The following is a 26,624-nucleotide window of genomic DNA, read 5'->3' as shown; positions in this document are numbered from 1 at the left end:
AAATATAAGCATACAACCAAGGACTGTTTTCTGTTCAACAAGACATCTAAAGAAACCTCAAGCCTAAAAGATGAAAACCAAAACATACAGATAAAATATACATCAAAATATACAGATGGAAGTCACATGGGAGGAGGAGAGACGTTAAAAACTTTTTCAAAAAGTCCCAACATGGGGGACCTGGGTGGCTCACTTAGTTAAGTGCCTGCCTTCAGCTCAGGTCATGATCCCAGGGTCCTGGGATCGAGCCCCACTTTGGGCTCCCTGCTCAGCCGGGAGCCTTCTTCTCCCTCTGCCGCTCCTCTTGCTTGCTCTTGCTCATGCTCTCTCTCTCTCTTTTTCAATAAAATCTTTTTTAGGGATCCCTGGGTGGCGCAGCGGTTTAGCGCCTGCCTTTGGCCCAGGGCGCGATCCTGGAGACCCGGGATCAAATCCCACGTCAGGCTCCCGGTGCATGGAGCCTGCTTCTCCCTCTGCCTATGTCTCTACCTCTCTCTCTCTCTCTGTGTGACTATCATAAATAAATGAAAAAAAAATAAATAAAATCTTTTTTAAAAAAGTAGCAACATTAATATCTTTATAGTACAGGGATCCCTGGGTGGCGCAGCGGTTTGGCGCCTGCCTTTGGCCCAGGGCGCAATCCTGGAGACCCGGGATCGAATCCCACATCAGGCTCCCGGTGCATGGAGCCTGCTTCTCCCTTGGCCTATGTCTCTGCCTCTCTCTCTCTCTCTGTGACTATCATAAATAAATAAAAATTGGAAAAAAAAATAATATCTTTATAGTACAGAGAAGGTTAATACTATATGCATGAAAGAAGGAGAGAGTATTAACAAAATGAATATTGAAAGAATGATCTTGGAAATTAAACATATAACAGTAGGAAAAAACTCAATAGAAAAGAAAGAATTTAAAATTGAAAAAATGTCTCAAAAGTAGAGCAAAAAGACAATGTGATAGAAAACAGGAGAAAGAAGATTGGTCCTGGAGGTCAAATTCCAATAAAGTGGCTCCAAAGAAAATGGAAGGGAGGATACAGTGAACACAAATTTTCTTAGAACTAAAAGACAAGAGTCTCCAGAATGAAAGGGCAAACCAAATGTCTAATACAATGGATGAAGAGTATTGTAGCTTGTAGCACACCATGGCATGTATTCTTAAAACCATAAAAACATTGGATGGTAGAAGGAAATGGAACAATTCTGAATTCACAATTCTGAAGGAAAATTATTTCTGACGTGGAATCTTATATCCATCAAACTATTGATCAAGTGTGACTAGAATCACGACACACAGAAAATAATTCACGTACTACACACCATTTTAAGAAGATATTAGAGGATGTCCACCACCAAAAACAGGAAACAAATGTAGAATGAGAAGCAAAAAGAAGATATAATATCAGAGAAAGGATAGAAAAATGCATGATAACGGAGGAAAATCCTAGGCTGACTGAAAAAAGGTTTTAAACAGGAAGAGCCTTTTTGTATATGCCCAGATTTCCTTCTCAAAATATAGAATTTTATGTAAATGCTGAAAGAGTTCAAGACCTCCACAAATTCTTAAATTAAAAAAAAAAAAAAAGGAGAGAATAAAGAAAGGAGAGACAAAAGCAACAGCAGTCATTTTGGTATACCAGTCATCTATATTAATAGAAAAAAGCCAGTTCTTCTGATCAGCTCTGTGCTTCCAGTTACCAACTTTAGGTTACAATATGGCACTTGACAACGGTCAGCTTCAATTCTTCTGATCAGGAAAAAGTTTAACAGAAATTAAAGAACAAATGTAAATAAGGGAAAGCCAACTGCCTTCTTTTGATAAATGTTGCCTCTTTTTAATCAAGGACTAAAAGATAGTTTAGCAATAGTCATTCAACTGTTTCATTACCCAATTCTGAGCCTTCCTCAACAGGCAAGTAGAGAAATTCAGTAAATGAATTTTAAAATGCAGTCACCAGGGGTACCTGGGTGGCTCAGTTGGTTAAGCGTCTGACTCTTGGTTTTGGCTCAGGTCATGATCTCATGGGGTGTGGGATCAAGCCCCACACCAGTCTCCTTGCTCAGTGAAGAACCTGCTTGAAAGATTCTCTCCCTCTGTCCCTCCCCATGCTCATGCTTGCGTGCACGTGTGCTCTCTCTAAAAATAAATAAATAAATCTTTAAAATAAAATAAAATGTAGTCACCAATAAACAAGCAAACAGGGGTGCCTGTTAAGTGAGTTAAGCATCTGCCTTTAGCTCAGGTCATGATCTCAGGGTCCTGAGATGGAGCTCCACACCAGGCTCCCTGCTCAATGGGGAGTCTGCTTCTCCCTCTCCCTCTGCCTGCCCCCTCCCCATTGCATGTGCTCTAACTCTCTCTCTCAAATAAATAAATAAAATCTTAAAACAAACAAAAAAAAACAAATAAAAAAATCTTAATACAATCGCACACACTCTTAGAACTGACCCCGTTCATTCAAAGACCCTCCCATATACTTTTAAATTTCACCAAAAAAAAAAAAAAAAAAAAAATCATACAAGATTTCATATGAAATCAAAGCACAGGACATAGCTGTAGAAAATACTATATTGCTTAACTGATACCTCACTAGTAATCACACTAAATGGAAAATGAGGAAAAACACAAATTGGAATAATGTAGATTTTGAAAGCTTATCCTACTGTGGTCTAAGGGAAAGACAAGTTCACAAGAAACATGCTCAAAATCATTTAGAATAAAACTCTTTACTTAAATACAGCATTTTAAATTGTCAAACTGATACAATTCTAAAATATCAACTATTTTTTACTCCTTTTTTAATTGACTAATGCAATTAGATCCCATTAACAGCTAAGTTTTGACCAACTGAATTCTAACAAACTCATTTAAGTTAAAAGACCAAAAAGAAAGAATACTTATACTGTATTTTTGTATCCCTACAGTTCAAAAGCAACAGAATCAAATTTTTTCAGAATGTGAATAAGCATGCCATACTTCAGGTTAAAAGCATATTCTGTTCCAAAATTAGAAGTGAAAATAAGCTCAAAAAGAAATGACTTTCTACCCTTGAATTTAGTGGCATTAATATTAATGACAATCCTACTCATTTCAAAGGCATGTCCCAGAGTGTTTAAATTATGAAAAATGGCTCTGGAATGTCATCTTCAGTAAATTTTAAATTGTTTAATCTGAGGTTTTGCTAGATTTGTAACAGCTGCATTTGTGTTTACAACTATAATAAGATCTTTACAGCACGGCACTCCTTTACACATTTTTTAGATCTGGTTGGTACAAACATGTCGTACTGATCAATGGAAATGAGTTTGGTATCTCTTGATAGCTACAAATTTGGTCAGAATAAAGTTTTGTTTTGGATTAACATTGTACAACAAATACATCATAGACCTTCAGAAGTTTTATGGTATTGGTTACAGAAAAATAGGACAAAAACTTCCATTCACATACAAACACTTGGAAAATGACTCAATTTCTGTTTGTGGAATTCAAATTTTGTTTGGGAGGGAAGATATGCATATCAAATACACTGTGTATCTAATTTGTTTGCAGGCATTCATGGAGGGTCTTGGGGGCAAGTTACCAAACAGGAATTGGTTAGGCAGTATTCAAAACCTACATTTCTTCTAATATCTTTATTTATACAGTAGAAAGATGCAACAAAAAAGCCTGCCAAAGACTTGCTTAAGAATGTTTCAACAAGGAGCAGGGATCCCTGGGTGGCGCAGCGGTTTGGCGCCTGCCTTTGGCCCAGGGCGCGATCCGGGAGACCCTGGATCGAGTCCCACATCGGGCTCCCGGTGCATGGAGCCTGCTTCTCCCTCTGCCTGTGTCTCTGCCTCTCTCTCTCTCTCTGTGACTATCATAAATAAATAAAAATTAAAAAAAAAAAAAAAAAAAAAAAGAATGTTTCAACAAGGAGCATCAGCAATCCTTGGCCATTGGGGCTGCTTGGTGCAATGAGAAGAGCACCAGACCAGAGTCAATTTCCAGGGCTAACATTCAACAGCCTTGCCACTAACCTCAGTTTCTTTCTTTGAAAACATTTCAAAGAGAAGTTATCACTGAAGGTGAAGGTTTTCTGCTAAAATAAGTTGAGTCTGGGTTATAATGCCACAATAATTAAAGCATATTTAAAATTTGCAAAAACAGAAGTAACCCCACAAGTTCTTCAGCACCATCCTTTTTGAACTCTCAGGAACTCCTAATCCTGGTAGAAATTAATTTTTTGAAAAGCCTCCACTCTATTTTTCCTCTTTTTTTTTTCATGCCTCTCTTACCTTGGCACATGTGGTTACTATAAAGATCACATACAATCTATGTGAGAATAATTTGGAAAGTACAAAACACATTTAACAGGGCTTATGACCAAAGTGCTGCTACAAATAAACCAAGAAAACAAAATAAGTTTAAAAAAAATCCATGCTTATAAAGTCAGTAAGTTTTTAAAAAATCAATAGGACAAAAACTCGGATTTCTGAAAGATATAGAACATATTATTGTTCAGGAATAATAATAAATTTTTCTATTAGCATGAAACTTCAAACTCACCAAAGAACACACATTACTGTAGTAATTTCCATGAGAAGGATGATAAATTTGTTCAGAATTACCCATTTTCCCCCTAGGTATTACTCTGACAACTGAATGCATTTCAAAATAATTCAAGTGTTACTAAATTACTTTAGACAAAGGTCATAAATTCAAATGTCCATAATGGGTAAGTTAAATGAGTAAAGCAATCAGAAGGGCTTGAGGCTACTGGAAGACAAAGCACCATCCAAAGAAGACAGCCAGAACCTAGGTCCTGCCAGCTACTGTCAAAGAAAAAGTCAGATTTCATTGACTACCTTAATAAAAACCTAAAAAATATATATTTTTAAAGGTGAAACTGCTTAGCGTTTAAATGTTAGTGAATGACAAAAAATTTTAATCATGCAAGCCATACGAAACCTAACTGCAAATAGATCTATTCTCTGCTTTATTATGTTTCTTTTATGTAGATATATTTAAAATACTATTACAAGGTAGAAAAGAACTTTGGTAACTTTTTTAATGCTTCAATTAGGCTACAACTTATGCCGATATATTCAACAGGATTCTTTTTTTTTTTCTTAAAATAAAATTGGTACGTAATGGTTTACTTCAGCTTCATGTGTACAAAATGATTTGATCTTTGTACACACTACAAAGTGATCATCACCACAATAAGTCTAGTTACCACCCATCACACCTGTTTTTATCCATCCCACAACCAACTTGCCCTCTGATAACCACCAAACTATTCTCCATGAATTTTTGTTTTGTTTCATTTTTTAGATTCCATATATAAATGAAATCATCTATTTTTCCTTCTCTGACTTATTTCATTAGTATCCTCAGATCCATTCATGTTGTTACAAATGGCATGACTTATTCTTTTTTATGGCTGGGTATTATTCTATGTAGTATTTTATGGCTGAGTAGTATACCATGTCTTCTTTAGCCATTCATTTATTGATGAAAACTTTCACTGTTTCCATATCGTGGCTATTGTAAATAATAACTGTAATGAACACGAAGTTCAATATATCTTTTTGTTTTTGTTTTTGTTTCTTTTCAATATATCTTTTTGAATTAGTGTTTTCATTTTCTTCAGATAAACACCCAGAAACAGAACAGCTGGGTCATATGGTAGTTCTATTTCTAATTTTGTAAGGAAACTCTATACCGTTTACCTTAGTGGCTGCACCAATTTACATCCCCACCAGCAGTGAACAAGGGTTACCTTTTCTCCACACGCTCTCCAAAACGTTTTTTAATAATAGCTATTCTAACAGGTGTGAAGTAATATATCACTTTGGTTTTAATTTGCATTTCCTTGATAGTGACATAGGACATATTTTCATGTACCTGGCGGCCACCAATCTGATTTCTTTGGAAATACATCTATTCAGATACACTGCCCATTTTTCAATCAAAATGTTTGGCTTTTTTGCTATTGTCTTGCTTGAGTTCTTTATATATTTTGGATGTTAACCTATTAACAGATACGTAATTTGCAAATATTTTCTCCCATTTAGTAGGTTGCATTTTCATGGTTGATGGTTTCTTTTGCTGTGCAGATTTTCAGTTTGATGTATTCATTTGTTTATTTTTGTTTTTGAAACTAAATCCAAAAATTAAATGTCAAGGAGCTTATCATCTATGTTTTCTTCTAGGAGTTTAATGGTTTCAGGTCTTACATTCAAGCCTTTAATCCACTGAGTTAGTGGATTAAGATAGTGCTCTTATCCTGTACACCTTTCACTCTTTTGCATGTGCTGTCCAGTTTTACTAACACCATTTATTAAAGAAACTTTCTGCATTGCGATTCTTGGCTTCTTTGCAGAAATTAATTGGTGATATATGTGTAGACTTAATTTGGCCTATTCTGTTCCATCAATGTGCCCATTTTCATGTCAATAACATACTGTTTTGATTACTATAGCTTTGTAGTATAGTTTGAAGTCAGAAAGCAAGATACTTCCAGTTTTGTTCTTCTTTCTCAAAACTGTTTTGACTATTCAGGGTCTTTTATGGTTCCATATAAATCTTTAAATTATTTGTTCTATTTCAGTGAAAAACATCAAAATTTTGATAGGGACTGCACTGAATCTATAGACTGCTTTGGGTAGTATGGACATTTTTAACAATATTAATTCTTCTATTCCATGAGGCTGGAATATTTTCCCATTATTTGTATCTTCAACTTCTTTCATCAATGTCTTATAGTTAACAGTGTACAGATCTTTCACCTTCTGGCTAAAGAAGTTAGGGGGAATAGTTAGGGGGAATCTTCATGGATCAATTGGTTAAGTATCCAACTCTTGATTTAAGCTCAGGTCATGGTCCTGAGATCAAGCCCCATGTGCAGTTCCATGTTCAGCAGAGAGTCTGCTTAAGGATTCTCTCTCTCCCTCCCCCCCTGCTTGCATGCTCTTTCTTTATCTCTAATATAAATAAATCTTTAAAAAAATTTATTCATGGGAATTTTATTCATTTGCAATTAAATGAGATTCCTTCCCTTTCAGCTATTTCATTATTCATGTATGGAAACACAACAGATTTTTGCATAATTGATTTTGTATCATGCAATTTTACTGAATTCATTTACTAGTTCTAACTTATATTGTGAATCTTTAGGGTTTTCTATATATAATGTCAGCACCTGCAAATAGTGACATTTTACTCATTTCCAATTTGGATGCCTTTTTTTTTTTCTTGCCTAATTGCTGCAGCTAGGGCTTCTATTCTATGTTGATTAAAAGTGGCAAGAGTAGGAATCTTTGTCTTGTTCCTGATCTTACAAGAAAAGCTTCCGGCTTTTCACTATTGAGTATGCTGTTGGCTGTGAATTTGTCATATATGGCATTTATTATGTTGATGTACATACCCTCTATTCCCACTTTGTTGAGAGTTTTATCGCAAATGGATGTCGAATTCTGTCAAATACTTTTTCTGTACCTATTGAAATGATATAATTTTTATCCTTCTTTTTGTTAATATGGTGTATCACACTGATTGACTTGTGGCTACTGAACTACCTTTGTATACCCGAAATAAAGCTCTTTGACCATGGTGTATGATCCTTTTAAGGTATTATTGAATTTGGCTTGCTAATATGGTGTTGAGGATTTTTACAACTAAGTTCATCAGAAATACTGGCCTGTAATTTTCTGTTTACTGTGTCTTTCTCTGGTATTGATATCAAGGTAATGCTGGCCTCATGAGTTTGGAAGTATTCTTTCTTCAATTTTGGGGAAGAATCTGAGAAGGACAGGTAGTAAATTTGCTCTAAATATTTGGTGGAATTCATCAGTGGACCTATTTGGTCCTGGGCTTTTGTTTGTGGGGAGTTTTTTCATTAGCAATTCAATCTCCTTACTAATAATAAACCTATTCAAATTTTTTATTTTTTCATGATTCAGTCCTAGAAGATTATATTTCTAGGAATAGATCTATTTCTTCTAGGTTGTCAGACTGTTGGCATAAAATTGTTCATGGCAGTCTTTTAAGATCCTTTGTATTTCTGTGGTTTCAGTTGTAACTTCTCTTTCATTTCTGATTTTATTTGAGCCCTCTATTTTTCTTTTCTATAGAGTTTGAGTATATTTTATCTTATCTTTTTTTTTAAGATTTTTATTTATTTATTCATGAGAGACACAGAGGGGAGAGGCAGAGACATAGGCAGAGGCAGAAGCAGGCTCCAAGCAGGAAGCCCGATGTGATGCAGGACTCAATCCTGGGACTCCTAGATCACACCCTGAGGCAAAGAAGGACGCTCAATCTCTGAGTCACTCAGGCATCCCGTATTTTATCTTTTCAGTGAACTAGCTCTTAACCTTACTAATCTTTTCTGTTTTTTTTTTTTTTTTAATCTCTATTGCATTTATCTCCCCCGATCTTTACTATATTTCATGCCTTCAACTTTGGGCTTCCATTTACTCTTCTTTTTCAAATTGTTTTAAGTGAAAATTAAGATTGTTTGATGTTTTTCCTGTTTCTTTAGGTGGCCTGTATCACTATAAACTTCCCTTTTAAAACGGCTTTTGTTGTATCCCATAGATTTTGCAATGTTCTACTCCCATCTTTATTTGTTTCAGGGTATTTTCTCATTTCTTTTTTGATTTCTTTGTCAAGCTAATGGTTTTTCAGTAGCACATTTAATCTCCACATTTTGGTGGCTTTTCTGACAGTGGTCAGAAAAGATGCTTCATATGATTCCAATCTTTCTAAATTTTGAGTTTTGTTTTGTGGCCTAAGATGCGATCTATCCTGAGAATGTTCCATGTGCACTTGAGAAAAAAGTGTATTCTGTTGCTTTAGATAGAATGTTCTATATGTATGTATTAAGTTCATCTGGCCTAATGTGTCATTTTAGACCAATGTTTCCTTATTAATTTTTTTGGGGGGGTCTGGATAATCTACACACAGATGTAAGTAGGATATTGAAGCCCCCTATTGCATTGCTGTCAATTTCTTCCATTAAGTGTGTTAATATTTGCTTTATATTTACTTGTAGGCACTCCTATGCTGAGTGTACAAATATTTTAAAATGTTCTATCTTCTTTAAAATTGACCCCTTTGTCACTATGTAATGCCCTTCTTTGTCCTTTATTACAGTTTGTCTTAAATCTACTTTGTCTAATGTAAGTATAGCTACAACAGCTTTCTTTCTGTTTCCATTTATATGGAATATCTTTCCTTATCCCTTTACTTTCAGTCTATATAAGTGTTTAGATGTGAAGTGAGTCTTCTGTAAGCTATATAGAGAGAGATAAGTCTTCTTTTGTTTTTTAATCCATTCAGCCACTTTATGACTTTTCTTTTTTTAAGATTTTATTTATTTATTCATGAGAGAGAAAGAAGCAGAGACACAGACAGAGGGAAAAGCAGGCTCTATGCAGGGAGCCTGATGTGGGACTTGATCCTGGGACTCCAGGATCACACACCAGGCCAAAGGCAGGTGCTAAACCGCTGAGCCACCCAGGGATCCCCACTTTATGCCTTTTGATTGGAGAATTTAACCCATCTACATTTAAGGTAATTATTGAGAAGTATGCATTGTCATTTTGTTAACTGTTCTCTGGCTGTTTTTGTAGTTTCTCTCTTTTCCTTTCTTCTCTTACTCTCTTCCCTTGTGGTTCAATAACTTCCACAGAGTTAGGTTTACATTTATTTCTCATTATCTTTTGTACATATATTAATAGGTTTACACTTTCTGGTTACCATGAAGTTCACATGTAACAGCTACTTTTATATATATATAAAATCTTATATTTTATATATATTAAATGTATATTATAAATATATATATATATATATATAAAATGTTGGTAGCAACTTAAGTTTGAATGCATTCTAAAAACTCTGATTTTTCCTACCCTACCAACATTTTATCTTTTCATATCTTCTTTTTCACCTTTCTATTTTGTGTATCCAACATTAGTTCAAGATAAGAACTCTCAACAATACAAGAAAGAAAGTTCAACCTGATAAAGATCATTAATGAAAAACTTATATCTAACATCATATCTATTGGTAAAAGATTAGATGCTTTCCCCTTAAAATCAGAAACAAGTCGAGAATGTCCACTCTCTCCACTTCCATTCAGCAAGGTACTAGAAGTTTTAGGCAAAGAGGAGAAAGAAGAAGAAGAAAGAAGAAGAGAGGAGAAAGGAGAAAGGATGAAGAAGAAGAAGAAGAAGAAGAAGAAGAAGAAGAAGAAGAAGAAAGAAGAGAGAGAAGAGAGAGAGAGGGAGGGAGGGAGGGATCCAAGTGCAAAGTGAAACAAAATTGTCTATATTGACAGATGACACAATAGTGTATGTAGAAAATTCTAAAGAATTCACAAAAAACCTACTTGAATAAACAAGGCTGCATAACACTAGATCAACAAAGAAAAAAACCAACTGTATTTTCATATAATGGCAATGAGCAATCCAAAAATGAACTATTTCTATTCACAATAGCATCAAAAATGAAACAATAAGAAATAAAATTAACAAAAGAAGGGCAAGATTTGGGGCACCTGGGTGGCATAGTTGGTTAAGTGTCTGACTCTCGGTTTCAGCTCAAGTCAAGATCTCAGGGTCTTGGGATCAAACCGCACGCTGGGCTTCACGCTCAGTGCAGAGTGTACTTAAGACTTCCCACCCTCCCCAACCTGGGACATGCTCTCTAAAAAAAAAAAAACAAATCTTGGGGATCCCTGGGTGGCGCAGCGGTTTGGCGCCTGCCTTTGGCCCAGGGCGCGATCCTGGAGACCCGGGATCAAGTCCCACATCGGGCTCCCGGTGCATGGAGCCTGCTTCTCCCTCTGCCTGTGTCTCTGCCTCTCTGTCTCTCTCTCTGTGACTATCATAAATAAATGAAAATTTTAAATAAATAAATAAATAAATAAATAAATAAATAAATAAATAAATAAATAAATCTTTAAAATGGAGGGGGCAAGACTTGTACAATGATAATTACAAAACAATGCTCAAAGAAATTAAAGATCTAAACAAATGAAAAGACATTCCATATTCATGTTATTACATTTCTCCCCCAAAAGAGATCTACAAAGTCAATGCAACTTCTATCAATATCAATCAGAGCATGCTTTTGGGGGGAGGGGGGAATGACAAGATGATACTAAAGCTTACTTGGAAATGTAAGGAACCCAGAATAGCCAAAACAATTTTAAAAAGAATAAAAACACTGGAAGACTTTTATTACCGAATTTCAAAGTTTACTATAAAGCTACCATAATTAAGACAGTGTAATGTCTTAAAATAGGCATACAGATCACTGAAACAGAAATGAGAGTCTAGGAATGATTTACAGTCAATTGATTTTGTTCTAAGATTTCATTTGAGAGAAAGAGAGAGAGCTTACACGAGTATTTGGGGAGGAGGGGCAGAGGGAGAGACTTTCAAGCAGACTCCGAGCATGAAGCCCAATGCACAATTTAATCTCATGACCCTGAGATCCTAACCTAAACCGAAACCAAGAGCTGGACACAAGTGGCTAAGCCATTCAGGCACCCCTATGGCAAACTGATTGTTAATAAAAGTGAGGAAACTTTTTTTCAACAAATAGTGCTGGCACAACCAGATATATATGTCTAAAAAATTATTTTAGATCCATATCTCATGCCATACACAAAAGTTCATGGAAATTAATCATAAATCTAGGATATGATCCAAAACAAATGATAAACTGGACTTCTCAAAACTAAAACTTTTGTACTTCAAAGGATACCATGAAGAAAAAGACAAGTAACAGAATGAGAGGAATTATTTGCAAAACACACGTCTGATAATGGGCTTCTATTCAGAATATACAAAGAATGCTTACAACCCAATAATAAGACAAACAACTGTGAAAATGTGTTAAGGAAACCTAAGTCAAAATTGGAACTGGGAAGCCATGAAAGGAGGGTTCTCACGTACACACCATTTATTGCACGCTTGCTTAGTTCAGCAGGAAAAAGAAAGATTTCCTCTCCACACAGCAACAAGCTGCAGGTACCCAACAACAGCAACCATCCTCACCTGTAGCCAATGAGAGGCTATCACCATTTCACTCACTTACAGCCAATGAGAAGCCACCAACATAATGAATTCTCATTTTCTTCCAATGAGTTCATACAACCCCTCCAAATATCTTCTTTTCTCTACAAAAGGATGTCCCCCTCCTTTGTTCCCAGGATCTGCCTATGGTTCACCATAGTTTCCTTCTCTTGAATTGCAATTCCTCTTCTATTTTCAAATAAACTTGATTTTGCTGGCTGATCAAGACATTTTTCTTTTAAAAAGTGTTGATATTTCATGGTGTCAGAAGTGGAATCCAAAGGCAATGAACCCCCGAGGAATTTAGACCCCTAGAACCATGTGTGGCACACACTTGTGCCTCTCATGCTCTCTGCTTGAATTGTCTTCTTCCTTCTCCCTATAGGGAGCCTGATGAGGGACTTGATCCCAGGATCACAACCTGAGCCGAAGGCAGATGCTCAACCACTGAGCTACCCAGGTATCCCTGGTAAGTCTCTTAAATTCAAGCTCCCTCCTTTTAGTTGAGCTCTCCAATTTTATTGGTGATGTGTTTTCTTGAAGGTATAGTCCTTTTAGTGATACTTGTTTATTTTCTAAACCTCTGGTTTTGAAGTATGAAATCCCAACCCCCTAAATTTTCTCAAGAGAGTCCTCCTTCTGGGACTCTGGTCAGTTTTATGTTCAAAAACAATAGTCCTTCCTCTTGTGCATTCTTAAGTGGAACAACTTAGCCAAAGATAACTTACAACTCCAATGGCCATTATGGGGAACCTTCAATCACCCAAACTTGTATTTTTCAGAACCAAATTAAAAGACCAGCTTTGAAATTAGACTAAATGGGATGCCTATTTTAATTGATACCTGGAGGCTTCCAAACGTATCCAAGATTTTAAAGTTTTCTTTTCCAAATATCATTTTCAAAATAACAGAGGTGAACAATTGAAAGAAGACCCAAAAAAGCTTCCAGGGCCTCTTTTTCCCTTCCCTTGTGCTCTCTGTCTCTGCTGCCAGCTTCTTTTCCTTCTGCATCCCCATTTTCTTTATACCCTCTGCTTTCTCATTCTGATCCCCTCACTGAATTTTTTTTCCCCAAATCTCTCCCCACTTCCTGCTCCCTGAACCTATTAAAACCTGCCCCTTTAAAAGCAGACTCTCTGTCGATCCAAATGCTAAACCCTTAATTTCTTATGTTACCTGGACTAAAGTTGAATTACAAGCTATAGTCAAAGATTTTCCCAAAGTATCTGAAGATCCCCATAGATTTGCTAAGGAATTTAGTACAGTCATTCAAACTTACCAACCTGGTTTCTCTGGTTTCGATCAGCTAGTCCATATGCTTGTTAGCGAAGGCCAGAATCAACACTGAATGCAAACTACCAAATGGAATGATCCCAAGAAGTCTAGAATTACTACATGAAGACAAAGAAACCCTTGCTGCCTTATATATGATCAGGTTTGGGGAACTGCCAAGTGACTCCTTTTGGTAATTCTCAGGGCTTTCCCAAAGCCAGCTGATTGGAGTATGATTTAGGCTTGTACCCAGAAGTCCAATGAGCCCATGCATGATTATTAGAGTCAACTCCAAATTATCTTTAAAGAAAATTCTGGTCTTCCTTTGGATATTGAGTCCACCTGGACAGCTTTTAACTCTAGGTTCATTAACAGGCTGAACTGAGATTTTTTTTAGTCTAGTAAAAAGGACCAGAACAGAATGAAAAAGTATGTCCACTGCAAATTCAGCTGATTTAGCAAAGTCTTAGATGATTCAAATAAAGGAAGACACTTAAATGCCTTAATTTGAACTTCAACAAATGAAGGCTCCTAAACAAAACCAAAACCCTCCAGGTCTCTGCCATTATATTGCAAAAAACCAAAACACTGGAAAAAAGACTGCTACAAGCTTAAGTGCCCCAGGCACCTTCAGTCCTCTAAACAGCCAAAGTCCTCCTAAGGAACAGTGATGGAACTCCAAAGAACTACAGGGACTTTTCCAGTCCTTTCCCTTAATTGACCTGGAGAAACCAGTCTCCAGATTGGGAATGAATCTCTCTGTCCTTATTGATACTAGAGCTGCACTCTCAGTGCTCAGCTCCACTGCCATTAAACAGCCACTGCTTCAGAATACTAAAAGAGTTCAAATAGTAGGTGTCTTTAATAAATCTCAACAGGTTCCTAGCTCTAAACCTATCCCTTTTTGCTTAGGTCTTTTGAGATACCCATCCTTTTCTCCTTAGTTTCTCTGAACTTATTCATTTATTGGGCTAACATTTCTTAGAAAAATATGTTGGGACTTTTCTCCCAAAAGGGGGAAACAATTCTAGAATTTGACAACATCAACCAAAATAGACAATAAGTCAAATGACCCTTCAACATCTCTTATTTTCTGTCTCTGACATCACTACAGCTATTCCAAGAACACTAATCATTTATCCCTAATGGATCAGCTACCATCCTCCCTATGGCAAAATCATCAACTGATATTTACAGAATCCAGAGTACCTCCTGTTAAAGATCCAAACAGATTCCTCAAAATCTGTAAAAATCTGTAAAGAGGCCCTTCAAAGCATTAAGCCAATAATAGAAGGCTATAAGACCCAGGGCCTCATTATCCCCTGCACCAGCACTACAAAACCATTTTACCTGTGAAGAAACCAAATGGCCACAGATGGAGGCACACCAGGACCTTGAACTATATAAAACAATATTGTTATTGCTTTGTCACTCTGTTGCCCCCAATCCCACCTAATATTAGCCTCCACCTCTGAGAGCAAATTTTCTTTCATGATTGATTTATGTAGTGTTTTCTTCAGTATCCCAGTAAATAAAACTAGTTAGTATCTTTTTGCCTTTACCTGTGAAGAACAGCAATATACCTGGACAGTAATGCCCCAGGGTTTCATGGAAAGCCCTTATTTCTCACAAACCTTGAAGGCTGACCCAGACATTATCAAGTTCCCTGGAGACTCCACTTTAATACAATATGTGGATGCCTTCTCTGCTCCTCTTCCCAAGCCTCCTCCCAAGAAGACAGCATCCATTTGCTAAAACTACAAGCCAAACAGAATATGAAGTCTCTTTTAAAAAATTACAATTTGTTCAAACTTAATTTTGATATTTAGGACATTTAACCTTAGAACAAGGACTTCATTTAGATCACACAGTCTTCATGGCACCCTGACCTTCTCAAAGCCCAAAACCAAACATCAGCTGTGAAGTTTTCTTAGGCTGGCAGGCTATTGTTGCAACTGGATCTAAAACTCTTGCTTTATAGCCCAACCTAAATAAATCTTGTTAAAAATTTCTAAATCCAGGAAGATTGAGATGATATGGTTTTTCAAATCTTAAAAGGTTTAATATCCCCCACCACCACCCTTGGACACACCAATTATCAACTCCCTTTCTTGTTGTATATGAAAAAGGGAATGCCCTTGGGGTACTCACCCAAAAACATAAGGTTCACCACCAACCCAGAGGATATCACAGACAACTAGATTCTGTAGCCCAGGGATATCTTCCTTCCTCAAAGCTATACCTGTTACTGCCCTTCTTGAAAGGGCCACTGAGGGAATAACCATGGAATCCCCTTTAACTGTCTTTGTGCCATATGCTGTCAGAGCTCTTAATTTTCATCATACTCAACATCTTTCATTAAGCCATTTCACTTCCTATAACACTGTCCCATTAACTGCCCCTTATATCACTCTTATTTGCTGCAATAACCTTAACCCTGCTATTCTTCTCCCCTCCTCTGATGAAAGCCCTCACAACTGCTAAATACTGACAAATTACCTTCTGACCCACATGATGATTTACAGAAAACTTCAGATAATGCTAACTTTTCCTGGTTCACTGATCACTCTTATTTAAAAGATTAAAATGGCAAATATTGTGCTGGGTATGCAATACCAACTTTTGAAATAACTGAAGCAGCACCTCTGCCTTTGCCTACTTCAGCCCAACAAGCCAAATCATATGTACTCTTTAGGCCTGCATGCAAGAGAAGGGCAACACTACAACATTTGCACTGGGAATAGATATGCCTTTGGAGTGACTCACAACTTTGCAATGTTATCTAAACAACATGGCTTTTTTACTTCCAGTAGAGATCAAATTAAAGCAAGCCCTTACCTTCAGTAATTATTGGATGCCACATTTTTACTTGCTGCTTTGGCTATCATTAAGGTCCAGGGGCATACTATGCTGGACTCTCGAAATGTAATCACTTCCCTGACATTTCCACAAAAAAAAAAAAAAAAAAAAAAAAGCTGCCTTCAAAGGGTCTAAAAGTCAAAAAACTCTGTAATGGTCTAAAGAAACTCACCTCCAGATGGTAGCTTGGAGAAATTGACTAGAGACACCAATAATCAGCACCAGGAAAGGAAGAACAATATTGGCAATCAAATGGTTGCTGGTATGATAAAAAGAAAAAGAGAAACTTGTGTTTTGGGCCAAATAAAAACTCAGTCCCACAAGAAATTATGCAATTCTATTTTTTAATTCCCTTTATAAATTAACATGCAATAAACATACAGTGTTGTATTAGTCTCAGGTGTACAATACATTTATTTAACACTATATTGTTCAATATTCTTCAAGATAAGTGCCTCTTAATCTCCTTACTTATCTCACCCATCCCTTCACCCACCACCCCTCAGGCAACCACCAGTTTTTTCTCTGTATTTAGGAGTCTGGTTTTTTGTCTCTTTTATTCTTTGTTCATTTGTTTTTGTTTTGTTTCTTAAGTTCCACGTGAGAGTAAAATCAGATGGTATGTCTTCTTCTGCCTTATTTCACTTAGCATTAAACCCTCTAAGATACATCTATGTTGCTGCAAATGGCAAGATCTCTTTTTTTATCGCTGAATAATATTTCAGTGTGTGTGTGTGTGTGTGTGTGTGTGTACACCTTCATTCATTCATCTATTGATGGACAATTAGGTTGCTTCCGTATCTTGGCTGTTGTAAATAATTCTGCAATAAACATAGGGGGTATATATCTTATCAAAATATATGTTTTCATTTTCTTTGGTAAATAGCAGTAATGGGATTACTGAATCATGTGATGATTCTATTTTTAATACTTTGAGGGAACTCCATACTGTTTTTCATAATGGTTACACCAATCTGCATACCCATCAACAGTGCACAAGGCTTCCTTTTACTCCACATCCTCATCAACTCTTAATTCCTGTCTTTTTTATCTTAGCCATTCTGACGGGTGTGAGGGTAATATCTCATGGTGGGTTTGATTTGCATTTCCTTGATGGTTAATGATGTTGAGCATCTTTTCACGTGTCTATTGGCCATCTGTATGTCTTCTTTTTTATATATATATTTTATTTATTTATTCGAGAGAGAGAGAGAGAGAGAGAGAGAGAGGCAGAGACACAGGCAGAGGGAGAAGCAGGCTCCATGCACCGGGAGCCCAATGTGGGATTCGATCCCGGGTCTCCAGGATCGCGCCCTGTGCCAAAGGCAGGCGCCAAACCGCTGTGCCACCCAGGGATCCCTGTATGTCTTCTTTGAAGGAATTCAGGTCCTCTGCCCATTTTTTTTTCCTGCCCATTTTCTTTTGGATTATTTTTGGTGTTGAGTTGTACAAACTCTGTATTTCGGATATCAACCCCTTTTGCAAATATGGATATACCATTTGCAAATGTCTTCTCCCATTCACAGGTTGTCTTTTTGTTGATGGTTTCCTTTGCTATGCAAAAGCTTTGTATTTTGTTGTAGTCTCAATTGTTTATTTTTGCTTTTGTTTTCCTTGCCTTAGGAGATATACCTAGAAAAAAGTTTCTCTGGCCAATGTTAAAGAAATTACTGCTGTTTTCTTCTAGGAATTTTATGGTTTCAGGTCTCCCATTTAAGTCTTTAATCCATTTTGAGTTTATTTTTATTTTTATTTTTTTTTAAGATTTTATTTATTTATTCATGAGAGAGACACAGAGAGAGGCAGAGACACAGGCAGAGGGAGAAGCAGGCTCCACGCAGGGAGCCCGATGTGGGACTCGATTCCGGGTCTCCAAGATCAGGCCCTGGACGGAAGGTGGCGCTAAACCGCTGAGCCACCCCGGCGTCCCCGAGTTTATTTTTAAAGTTCCCATTATTGACCACTGTACCTATACTAAACATTGATCTATGGATAAAATGATAGGTTTTTAAATTAATACTAGTGGGGAAATATTAACAAAACCACAAAAAAGGCCTCCTCTGATTGCCCCACCTGCCCAAAATACAATCGAGGAAAACCTGTCCTTACTGCTCCCGGCACTTTAAATTGCCTAATGCAGGATCCCTGGGTGGCGCAGCGGTTTGGCTCCTGCCTTTGGCCCTGGGCGCGATCCTGGAGACCCGGGTCCCACGTCGGGCTCCCGGTGCATGGAGCCTGCTTCTCTCTCTGCCTGTGTCTCTGCCTCGCTCTCTCTCTGTGTGTGACTATCATAAATAAATAGATAGATAGATAGATAGATAGATAGATAGATAGATAGATAGATAGATAGATAGATAGATAGTCTAATGGACCATTCGAGGTTTGGAAAATGGACTTTATTCAGCTACCCCCATATCATGGGTACAAATACATCTTGACAATGATTCCTATGTCTTCCCACTGGGTCAAAGCCTTTACATGTAGACAAGCTCCCTGCCTCTTTAGTAGCTAAAATCCTACTGGATAAAAAAAAATCATCCCTACCTGAGAACACCTCTTAAGCTCTTCAGTGATCAAGGAATTCATTTTATTGGTCAAATATTACCGTGAGTCTGTGATGTCTGGCTAGTTCTATAGCATCTTCATGGTCACTTACCACCTTTCACTTACCCTCAGTCTTCAGGACTAGCTGAACAAACCAACAGCACTATCAAATTCAATTGGCAAAATTTGTGGAAAACCTCCAAATACCCTGGCCAAAAGAATTACCTTAGTCCTTCCTAATCTTAGATCTGCTCCCTTCAGAATCTACAAATTCTCACCTTTGAGATAATTACTGAGTGCCCTACCGATCCTAGCTTCGACACTTTTTGACCCACACCTGATAAAAGGAGATATATTTCAGTATCACAAAGGTCTAATTACATCCCTTGAAAACAATCATGTGCTTACATTGGTTTTCACCGCTAAAACTTCATTACCACATTAAAAGGTAACCCCCAGGAGGCAAACATGACTCTGGATTTGCCTCCATCAAAAGGGTACTTACCTCTTTTGTGGACTTTCATGACAATTAACAAAAGATTAAAACTCTCCCCTGGAACTGGGAAAACTTGCCAAACCCAGTTCTAAGGCAATAGCAGCCCAACAACAGTCACTTGATCACTGGCTAAAGTACAGGCATACCTTATTTAATTGTGCTTCGCAGATATTGCTTCTTTTTTTTTTTTTTTAACAAATTGAAGGTTTGTGACAACCCTGTGTCAAACAAGTCTATTAATGTCATTTTTCCAACAGCATTTGCTAACGTTGTGACTGTCATATTTTAGTAATTCTCGTGCTATTTCAAACTTTTCATTATATTTTTTAGTGATCTGTGACCAGTGATTATAGCTTGCTGAAAGCTAGATGGTTAACATTTTTTAGCAATAAAGTGTTTTAACTAAAATATGTACTTGTTTTACGGGGATCCCTGGGTGGCTCAGCGGTTTAGCGCCTGCCTTTGGCCCAGGGCATGATCCTGGAGTCCAGGGTTCAAGTCCCACATCAGGCTCCCTGCATGCAGCCTGCTTCTCCCTCTGCCTGTGTCTCTGCCTCTCTCTCTCTCTGTGTGTCTCATGAATAAATAAATCTTTAAAATAAATAAAATATGTACTTGTTTTAGACATAATGCTATCATATGCTTAACAGATTACAGTATACTGTAAACATAACTTTTATATGCACTGGAAACCAAAACATCCATCTGACTCGCCTTAGTAATATTCAATTTATTGCTGTTTTCTGGAACTGAGCCCACAGTATCTTTGAGGTATGTATATAGCCTTTGATTACCTATTCACTAAACAAGGAAGCATTTACGCAATAGCAAACACCACCGGTTGCACATGGATAAATCCTCCAAAGTACAAACCCAATCACATAAAATTAGGGAACAAGTATACTGGCTACAATAAATTCCACCTGACGATCTAAGATCCTTCGATCTCTTTAGCAGGTCACTTTCAGAATTGGACTCCTTGCCTAGGACTATTATATGAACTAGTATCACTTTTTTAAGATTTTTTTATTTATTTATTCATGAGAAACACAGAGAGAGAGAGAGAGGCAGAGACACAGTCAGAGGGAGAAGGAGGCTCCATGCAGGGAGCTGATGTGGGACTCGATCCTGGGATCAGGCTCTGGGCTGAAGGCGGCGCTAAACCGCTGAGCCACCCGGGCTGCCCATGAACTAGTATCGTTATTCTGTCCTTATATCATTCTGTATAATCATCTTTAAGCTCTGTACCTATTGTATATCAAAACTTTGTAGAAACAACATATCCAACAGGGTGATGCCACCTCAACATTTCAAGATACCGCCAATGCTTACAATCTTGGTAAGATACAGACTTTGGATGGAAAACACCCTAGAGTTCTCCCTCCCACTGTATCTTGTTACTCAAATGTGGCTTCAGTGGTTTCCAATCTGTGCACCTCCCTCTGATGTGGGACATGAAATACAGGAAAGGACCTTCCAGGCACCAAAGGATAAAAACAATTCTAACAAGCAACAGATGGCTCAACTCTTGATCAGTGATGCTAAGAAAGGTGTGATAATGTGTTAAAGGAAACCTAACTCAAAATTGGAATTTTGAAACCATAAAGAGATGACTCACACACATATCACTTGTTCCAGCTTGCACAGTCCAGCAGTAAGAAGGTTTGTTCTCTGCCCAGCAACAAGCTGCCCTCACCTACAGCCAATGAGAAGCTGCCACCATTTCAAATTCTCATTTTCTTCCAATGAACTTTTGTTCAAAACACCCTCCCAAACTTCCTCCTTTCCTCTATAAAAGGACACTCCTATTTTGTTCTCAAGACTTGCCTATGATTCACCATAGTTTGCTTGTCCTGAATTGTAATCCCTCTGTTGTTCCCAAATAAACCTGATTTTGCTGCCTGAATCATCTACCTTTTACTGTTAAAAAGTTGACATAACCCAATTAAAAAATGTACAAACGGTTTCAATAGATATTTCAAAAGTGACATAAAAATTGCTAAGAAGCACATGAAAATATATTCAACATCATTGGCCAATAGGGAAATTAAAACCACAATTAGATACTACTTTCACACCCACTTGGACGGCTATTTTAAAAAGACACAATTAACAAATTAAGTTCTGGAAAAATTAAAACTCCCATACACTGCTGGTGGAACTATAATATGGTGCAGCCTCAATGGAAAAGTCTGGTAGTTTTAAAAAGTTAAACACAAGTTTACTATACAACCCAGCGATTCCACTCATAAGTATCTATCCAAGAAAAATGAAAACATATGACCAAAGACTTGCACATGAATGCTCAGAGTAGCATTATTCATTATATCCAAAAAGTAGAAGTAACTCAAGTGCCCATCAACTGATGAACAGATAAAACAAAATATGGTATATCCATACAATGGAATAATATTTAGCAATAAACAAGAATAACTATTGATAGACGGTACAAAATGGATGAATCTCAAAAACATCATGCTAAGTGAAAGAAGCCAGAGATAAGACAGCGCTTATTTTATGAATCCATTTATATGAAATGGCCAAAAGCTAATCTATAGAGACAGCAAATCAATGGTTGCCTGATTGCCTAGCTGAAAGCCACAGCTGGGATCAACTATGAACTTGCATGTGCCAACTTGTTAGGGTGACATAAATGGTCTAAAAATGAATAGTAATCACTGCACAATTCCAAAAACCTACTAAATTTACTAAAAGTCACTTCATTCTTTAGAAAACAGAGTATACAATGTCAAAAAGGTGATTTCCATATGAACTCGGCCTTCCTAAAGTTAGAGAAACGTACCAGGATGATTATAGATGTTTCTGTATCAGAGATCTTAACAGGGAAATGATTTCTACATACCTAGCAGAGCTTATAAAGAGTTCTAAGAGAATGGACCAGGTAACATTGCAAGGTCTCTTCGGAACAGAGTAAGAAAAAAAAAAGATATTTAGTAGAAAATAAAATGTTCAAGATTTAGTGTTATCTAACTTTTCTGATAGATTTTTAAGGATTTTCTTCTCTACTTCTACTACATTTTTATTAAAGTATTGCAAACTCAATGTACTTCTCCAATAAGTGTTCTCTCATAGTAAATTCAGTCATTCAGGATCCAGAACAATGGAGAATATACATACCCCAGCCTAAAATTTTATAAATCCATTTGGTATTGATTTTGAGCCTGATTTGAGGCTCCAGCACTACCAACTTGGAACTGCCACACCATATGAGATTTTTCTGGCACTCTCTGTAGCCTAGGTAATCAATCCAACTTTCTACTGGCTAGGCTGGCCTCCTTGTAGCTGGTTTTCATAAATACAAAATCTGTATAATTGTTACTGGAAGTACTTGCTGAAATATGGAACTGGTTTGAAATACCATTTATTTTAAAATGTACATGCACAGAGTCACATACATGCAGTAACACATCTTCACACCCAGCCAATCAATCAAGTTAATGTTTTTTATTAGAGAACGAAAAATTCCAATATAGTTTATCTTTCTTTTCTGGAGCCTTAGTAAATGTTTTCCAAGAAATCAAGAGGAATATGATTGAAAAATGAAAAAATGAATTAAAAGGTAATATATACCTTAGTATAATTAGTCCAATTCTAAATAAGCAGGACCTAATTTTAACCCTGGGGAAAGAGACCTTTGATAGAACAAAAGCAAATTCTGTTTTGATGCAGTTATTCTTGTATATGCAGATGAATGCTTGTTTCCATGTGAATCTGGCACAGTCCATTATATTGAAACATCAGTTTAAGATGAACACGTTTTCTATCAAGTTTATGTAATAAATGATCCCAACACATGGTATGAATTCTATCATTTGTAACAACCTTTCCTCTCTTTAAGGGAATAACGAGATAAAGTTCTGAGCTGCACATCTCTGAAGGTGAGTAACATCCTTATGGATGCGCTTTATAGAGCTGAAGTTGGGTGGCCCAGAAATGCCCTGCTCACGTGATAAATGGTAAGTCAATCACATCACAGTTGAGATGCACTAAACCGGACAGATTACAATGAAACCGGGAGCTAGGGAGCCTTCCAAGAGTTTCAGATGAGGACAAAAGTACTGGCACATACAAGTCTTCGCCAGAAAATAGCTCGGCCTCTTTCCTTCAAATTCTGGTCCCAAATCTGTCCCAAATCTCTCATGTTTCAAAAACTCCTAATCTTTACCCCTCCAGACTTGCAGCCCTGTACAAGACCACAGAACGTTCACGGCTGTAAAAACTCCCACGTAAATACAAACAAGCAAGCCAAGAAGCGACACCTCCCAAAACCTTCTCAGGGCTTTGGACCCGATTTGGCCTGGGAGTTGCGGAGAGACGGTCGCCCACCAGAACTTCCTCCCCGGTGCGATGAAGGGACTGGAGGGCGGGAGGGGTAACGGCCTCCGCCCCCTCCTAGCGCCAAGGGTGCAGGAGATCGGAGAGCGACCGGCCAGCTGTACGGGGTGATGGGTTAGAGGAGGCGAGCTGTGCACAGCTCCCACGGATCCGGGGCATAGAAGGCCCACCTTGCCTCTCTCCTTTTACGTAGACATAGCTGCGGGTGCTCAATGAACAAAAAGAATCGAAACGCCAATACCCAATTCTCGCCGCTCTAGAAGATCCCTTCCGCGTGCCTCCGGCGCCGGCTCCACCCTCCCGGGCTCCCCCGCCCCTCCCCAGCCTGTCCAGCCCCTGGCCACGCCCTTCGCGCCCCACAACTCCCTGACCACACCCCTCGCACCCCGCCACGCCCCTGGCCACGCCCGGCGCGCTCCCGGCTCCGTCCCCGCCAGCCACGCCCTTGGCCACGCCCCCTCGCGGGCTGGCGCCACCTCAAGCCCCTTCCCACCTCCCTCCTCGGCCCCAACACAAGGCGAGGGCATTGCTCACCCACCTAGATGCGCCAGGCGCTGCGGACGTTCTCGCGAGTCTTCCCTCCCTCCCTTCCCCCTGCCCCACCCCTACTCCTGGGCTGACGTGTCGCCCAGACCCCCGAGGGGAGCAGCCGCCTTCGCTGTCGTTCTGCGGCCTCTTACCGGGTGGTCTGCGCCAGAGCGGCTTCAGCAGTTTGGCTAGTGGCAGAAAGGACGCCTCCGCCCGGGTTCTGTGGCTTGCGAATTTGGCTTTGCCTCGTACTGGTGTTTTGTTTTGTTTGACGTTTTTGGAATTTTCCCGCGGTAGCTCGACAGTGGAGCGGCGCCCGCGCGCTCTAGCCCGCAATGCACTCTGGGGCCTGGCCACGGTCGGCGTCCCCCGCGGCCTCGCGGGAAAACTGCGCCGAATCTCGCGCTCGTGGGGGAGGGGCGGAGACCTCGCGCCGGTTCGGCCGGAAGTCCTCCCGGCGCCGCGCGCTCCGCCGGGGGTGGGGGGGTGGGGGGGCGGCGGCGGCCTGAGGTGTACCCCGGAGGGTGCTGGGGTCGCGGGCGCGAGCCAGGCGGCGACCAGGACCCGGGGAACAGAAACCGGGGCTTATAAGTCAGCCTGTTGCCCAGGTATTGCAAGATTGAATCCGAAATGCGCAGGAAGTAAAATGGAAATCGGTTTTTAAAAAAGAAAAATCGAGGCTTTGTCAGGGGTAAAACCTCTTAACAAGGCGTAGCGTATGGTTTTCTAGCTAGGGTCGTACACAGAAAAGGATCTTTTCTGGGTGAATAGTCCTTCCCATCCCCTCCCAATCAGTACCATTCAGTGTGAGTCGGTTTCATATCAGTTCACTGAAACCACTTAAAGCATTTTCTGTAAACTTCATTCCTGTTCATTATTAGCTTGTCTTGATGATTTTTTTTTTTTTTCCTTTTTATCCTGCAACTTAGCAGGGCATGGAGGGTTTTCACAGATGTTTAAATTGTGAAAACACAATCTGAGGAACGTAACCTTAAGCTTTAGATACTTTTAAAATCAGTGCCTAATAATTTGAAAGCTACAACGTCAGGGGTGCTTGCATAAAAATTTAACTGCAAGGCAGTGTATGCATGTAATGAAAATATTCAAACACTTACAGTCTTCTGTGGTGAAGGAATACTCATTTTATCTAAGAATAAACTGAATACAGGGATTAGGTTACATCCAGCTTACACAGGTTGTAAATGGCAAGCTTAGCATGTAGGCTGGTGGGAGGAACAATCTTTTTTTCATAGAGAGATACAAAAGGACCCCAACCCAGAACCTGCGACAAAATTGATGGGATCTGCAGCCATATTAAGGAGTCAGGTGTTAAATCCATTCTTGAAAATATTCCCTGCCCAATAAAGAGGTCTGTGCTGTATTGATGGGTGCGTAGTTCGTTGTGGAGAAATCCAAAGCAGAGCCTGTGTAGAGACAAACTCTGCTTTGAGTTTTGTATGACTCATCGTGGCACTTTGGCCATAAGAAAGTCATTGTGTTTGTGGTGACAGATGTGAGCAAGTTAATATTTAAGACTTGCTTCTGCCGGCAAAGGAGACAAGCCATCTTTCTTTAGAGGAAATATCTATTGTGGTACTCAGGTCCTTTCACTGAAGGACCGGAAATATCATTTCTGGTATTTGTAGTATTAATAACTGAGGTCTTGCCATATTGCCGTCTTTTTGATTCAGTGGTTAATGAAGTGTTGCTAGGCTAATGCAACTTTACTGTAGATTAAAGGATGTCATGTTTAGGCCTACTTTAGACCTAATTTGGTAGCATGTCTAGGACAAATATATAGATGTAAATTTATGGAGGTTTGTAGATAAGCTCATTTTATTTGGCATTCGTATGTATGGAACTGTCCTAATACTTTAAACAGTAAGGAGATGAACATTTTATAAAATGCCTGAAAAGTTTTCTGAGAAATACCTAGAAAAAATCCTAGTTTTAATCATATCATAACACTGAGTGTGTGTACCTTAGAAACACTTTCAGTTATAGTTCAGAGTCTAATCATACTTAAATAACGTGGCAAAAATGAAAAACGGCATGCATAGGTGAAAATTATCTCATTCTTAGAAATAATTAGAATTTACTCTAATGATATATATCCGTTAGAATCCTTATATTCTAGAGGGGTAAACATCACAGGTAAGTGCTACAAAGTACTTGATATCAAATCTTTGAAAATTCAGCAAATAGAATCAACTGTCTTGGAATCTAACCATTGTAGTGAGATTCATATTTACAGAATTAGTCCACTTAGTTTTTAGCTTTCATTAGGCACCTCAGCACTGTATTGCCCATGGCTGTGATACTTGTTTTGCTATCTCAACTGTGAATATTTAGTGAGTATTTAATACTGGGCTGATGCCTTGGACTGATTATTTTCTTTAATTATTCTAGTGATCTCATGTGGTAGGTAATATTCTAATTTCACAGCTATAGAAACTGATGCATAGGGTAGTCTTTACTAGTAGGTGAAGTACCTT

The 26,624-nt window shown here is 38.5% G+C and overlaps 1 protein-coding gene across 8 annotated transcripts in view; it reads right to left on the bottom strand.

The window, feature by feature from the left end:
* FANCC (FA complementation group C) overlaps positions 1-24,500 on the bottom strand; it is a 289,596-nt gene extending 265,096 nt beyond the window's left edge. For 2 of the 8 annotated variants that reach the window (XM_038526894.1, XM_038526892.1), the window contains exon 1: positions 24,282-24,498. The gene's annotated coding sequence lies outside the window, so the exon portion shown is untranslated. Of the gene's footprint in view, positions 1-16,377; positions 16,465-23,771; positions 23,899-24,281 lie in introns of those variants that run through there. The other 6 variants (XM_038526898.1, XM_038526899.1, XM_038526893.1 and 3 more) reach the window with 5 other exon arrangements.
* Between the last annotated feature and the right edge of the window lie 2,124 nt (positions 24,501-26,624).

This window comes from Canis lupus, chromosome 1 (genome assembly GCF_011100685.1).
Source record: "Canis lupus familiaris isolate Mischka breed German Shepherd chromosome 1, alternate assembly UU_Cfam_GSD_1.0, whole genome shotgun sequence".
In the NCBI taxonomy this organism is placed as follows: domain Eukaryota; kingdom Metazoa; phylum Chordata; class Mammalia; order Carnivora; family Canidae; genus Canis; species Canis lupus.
The sequence above is the reverse complement of the archived record's forward strand: the minus strand, read 5'-3'. Positions and strand labels throughout refer to the sequence as shown.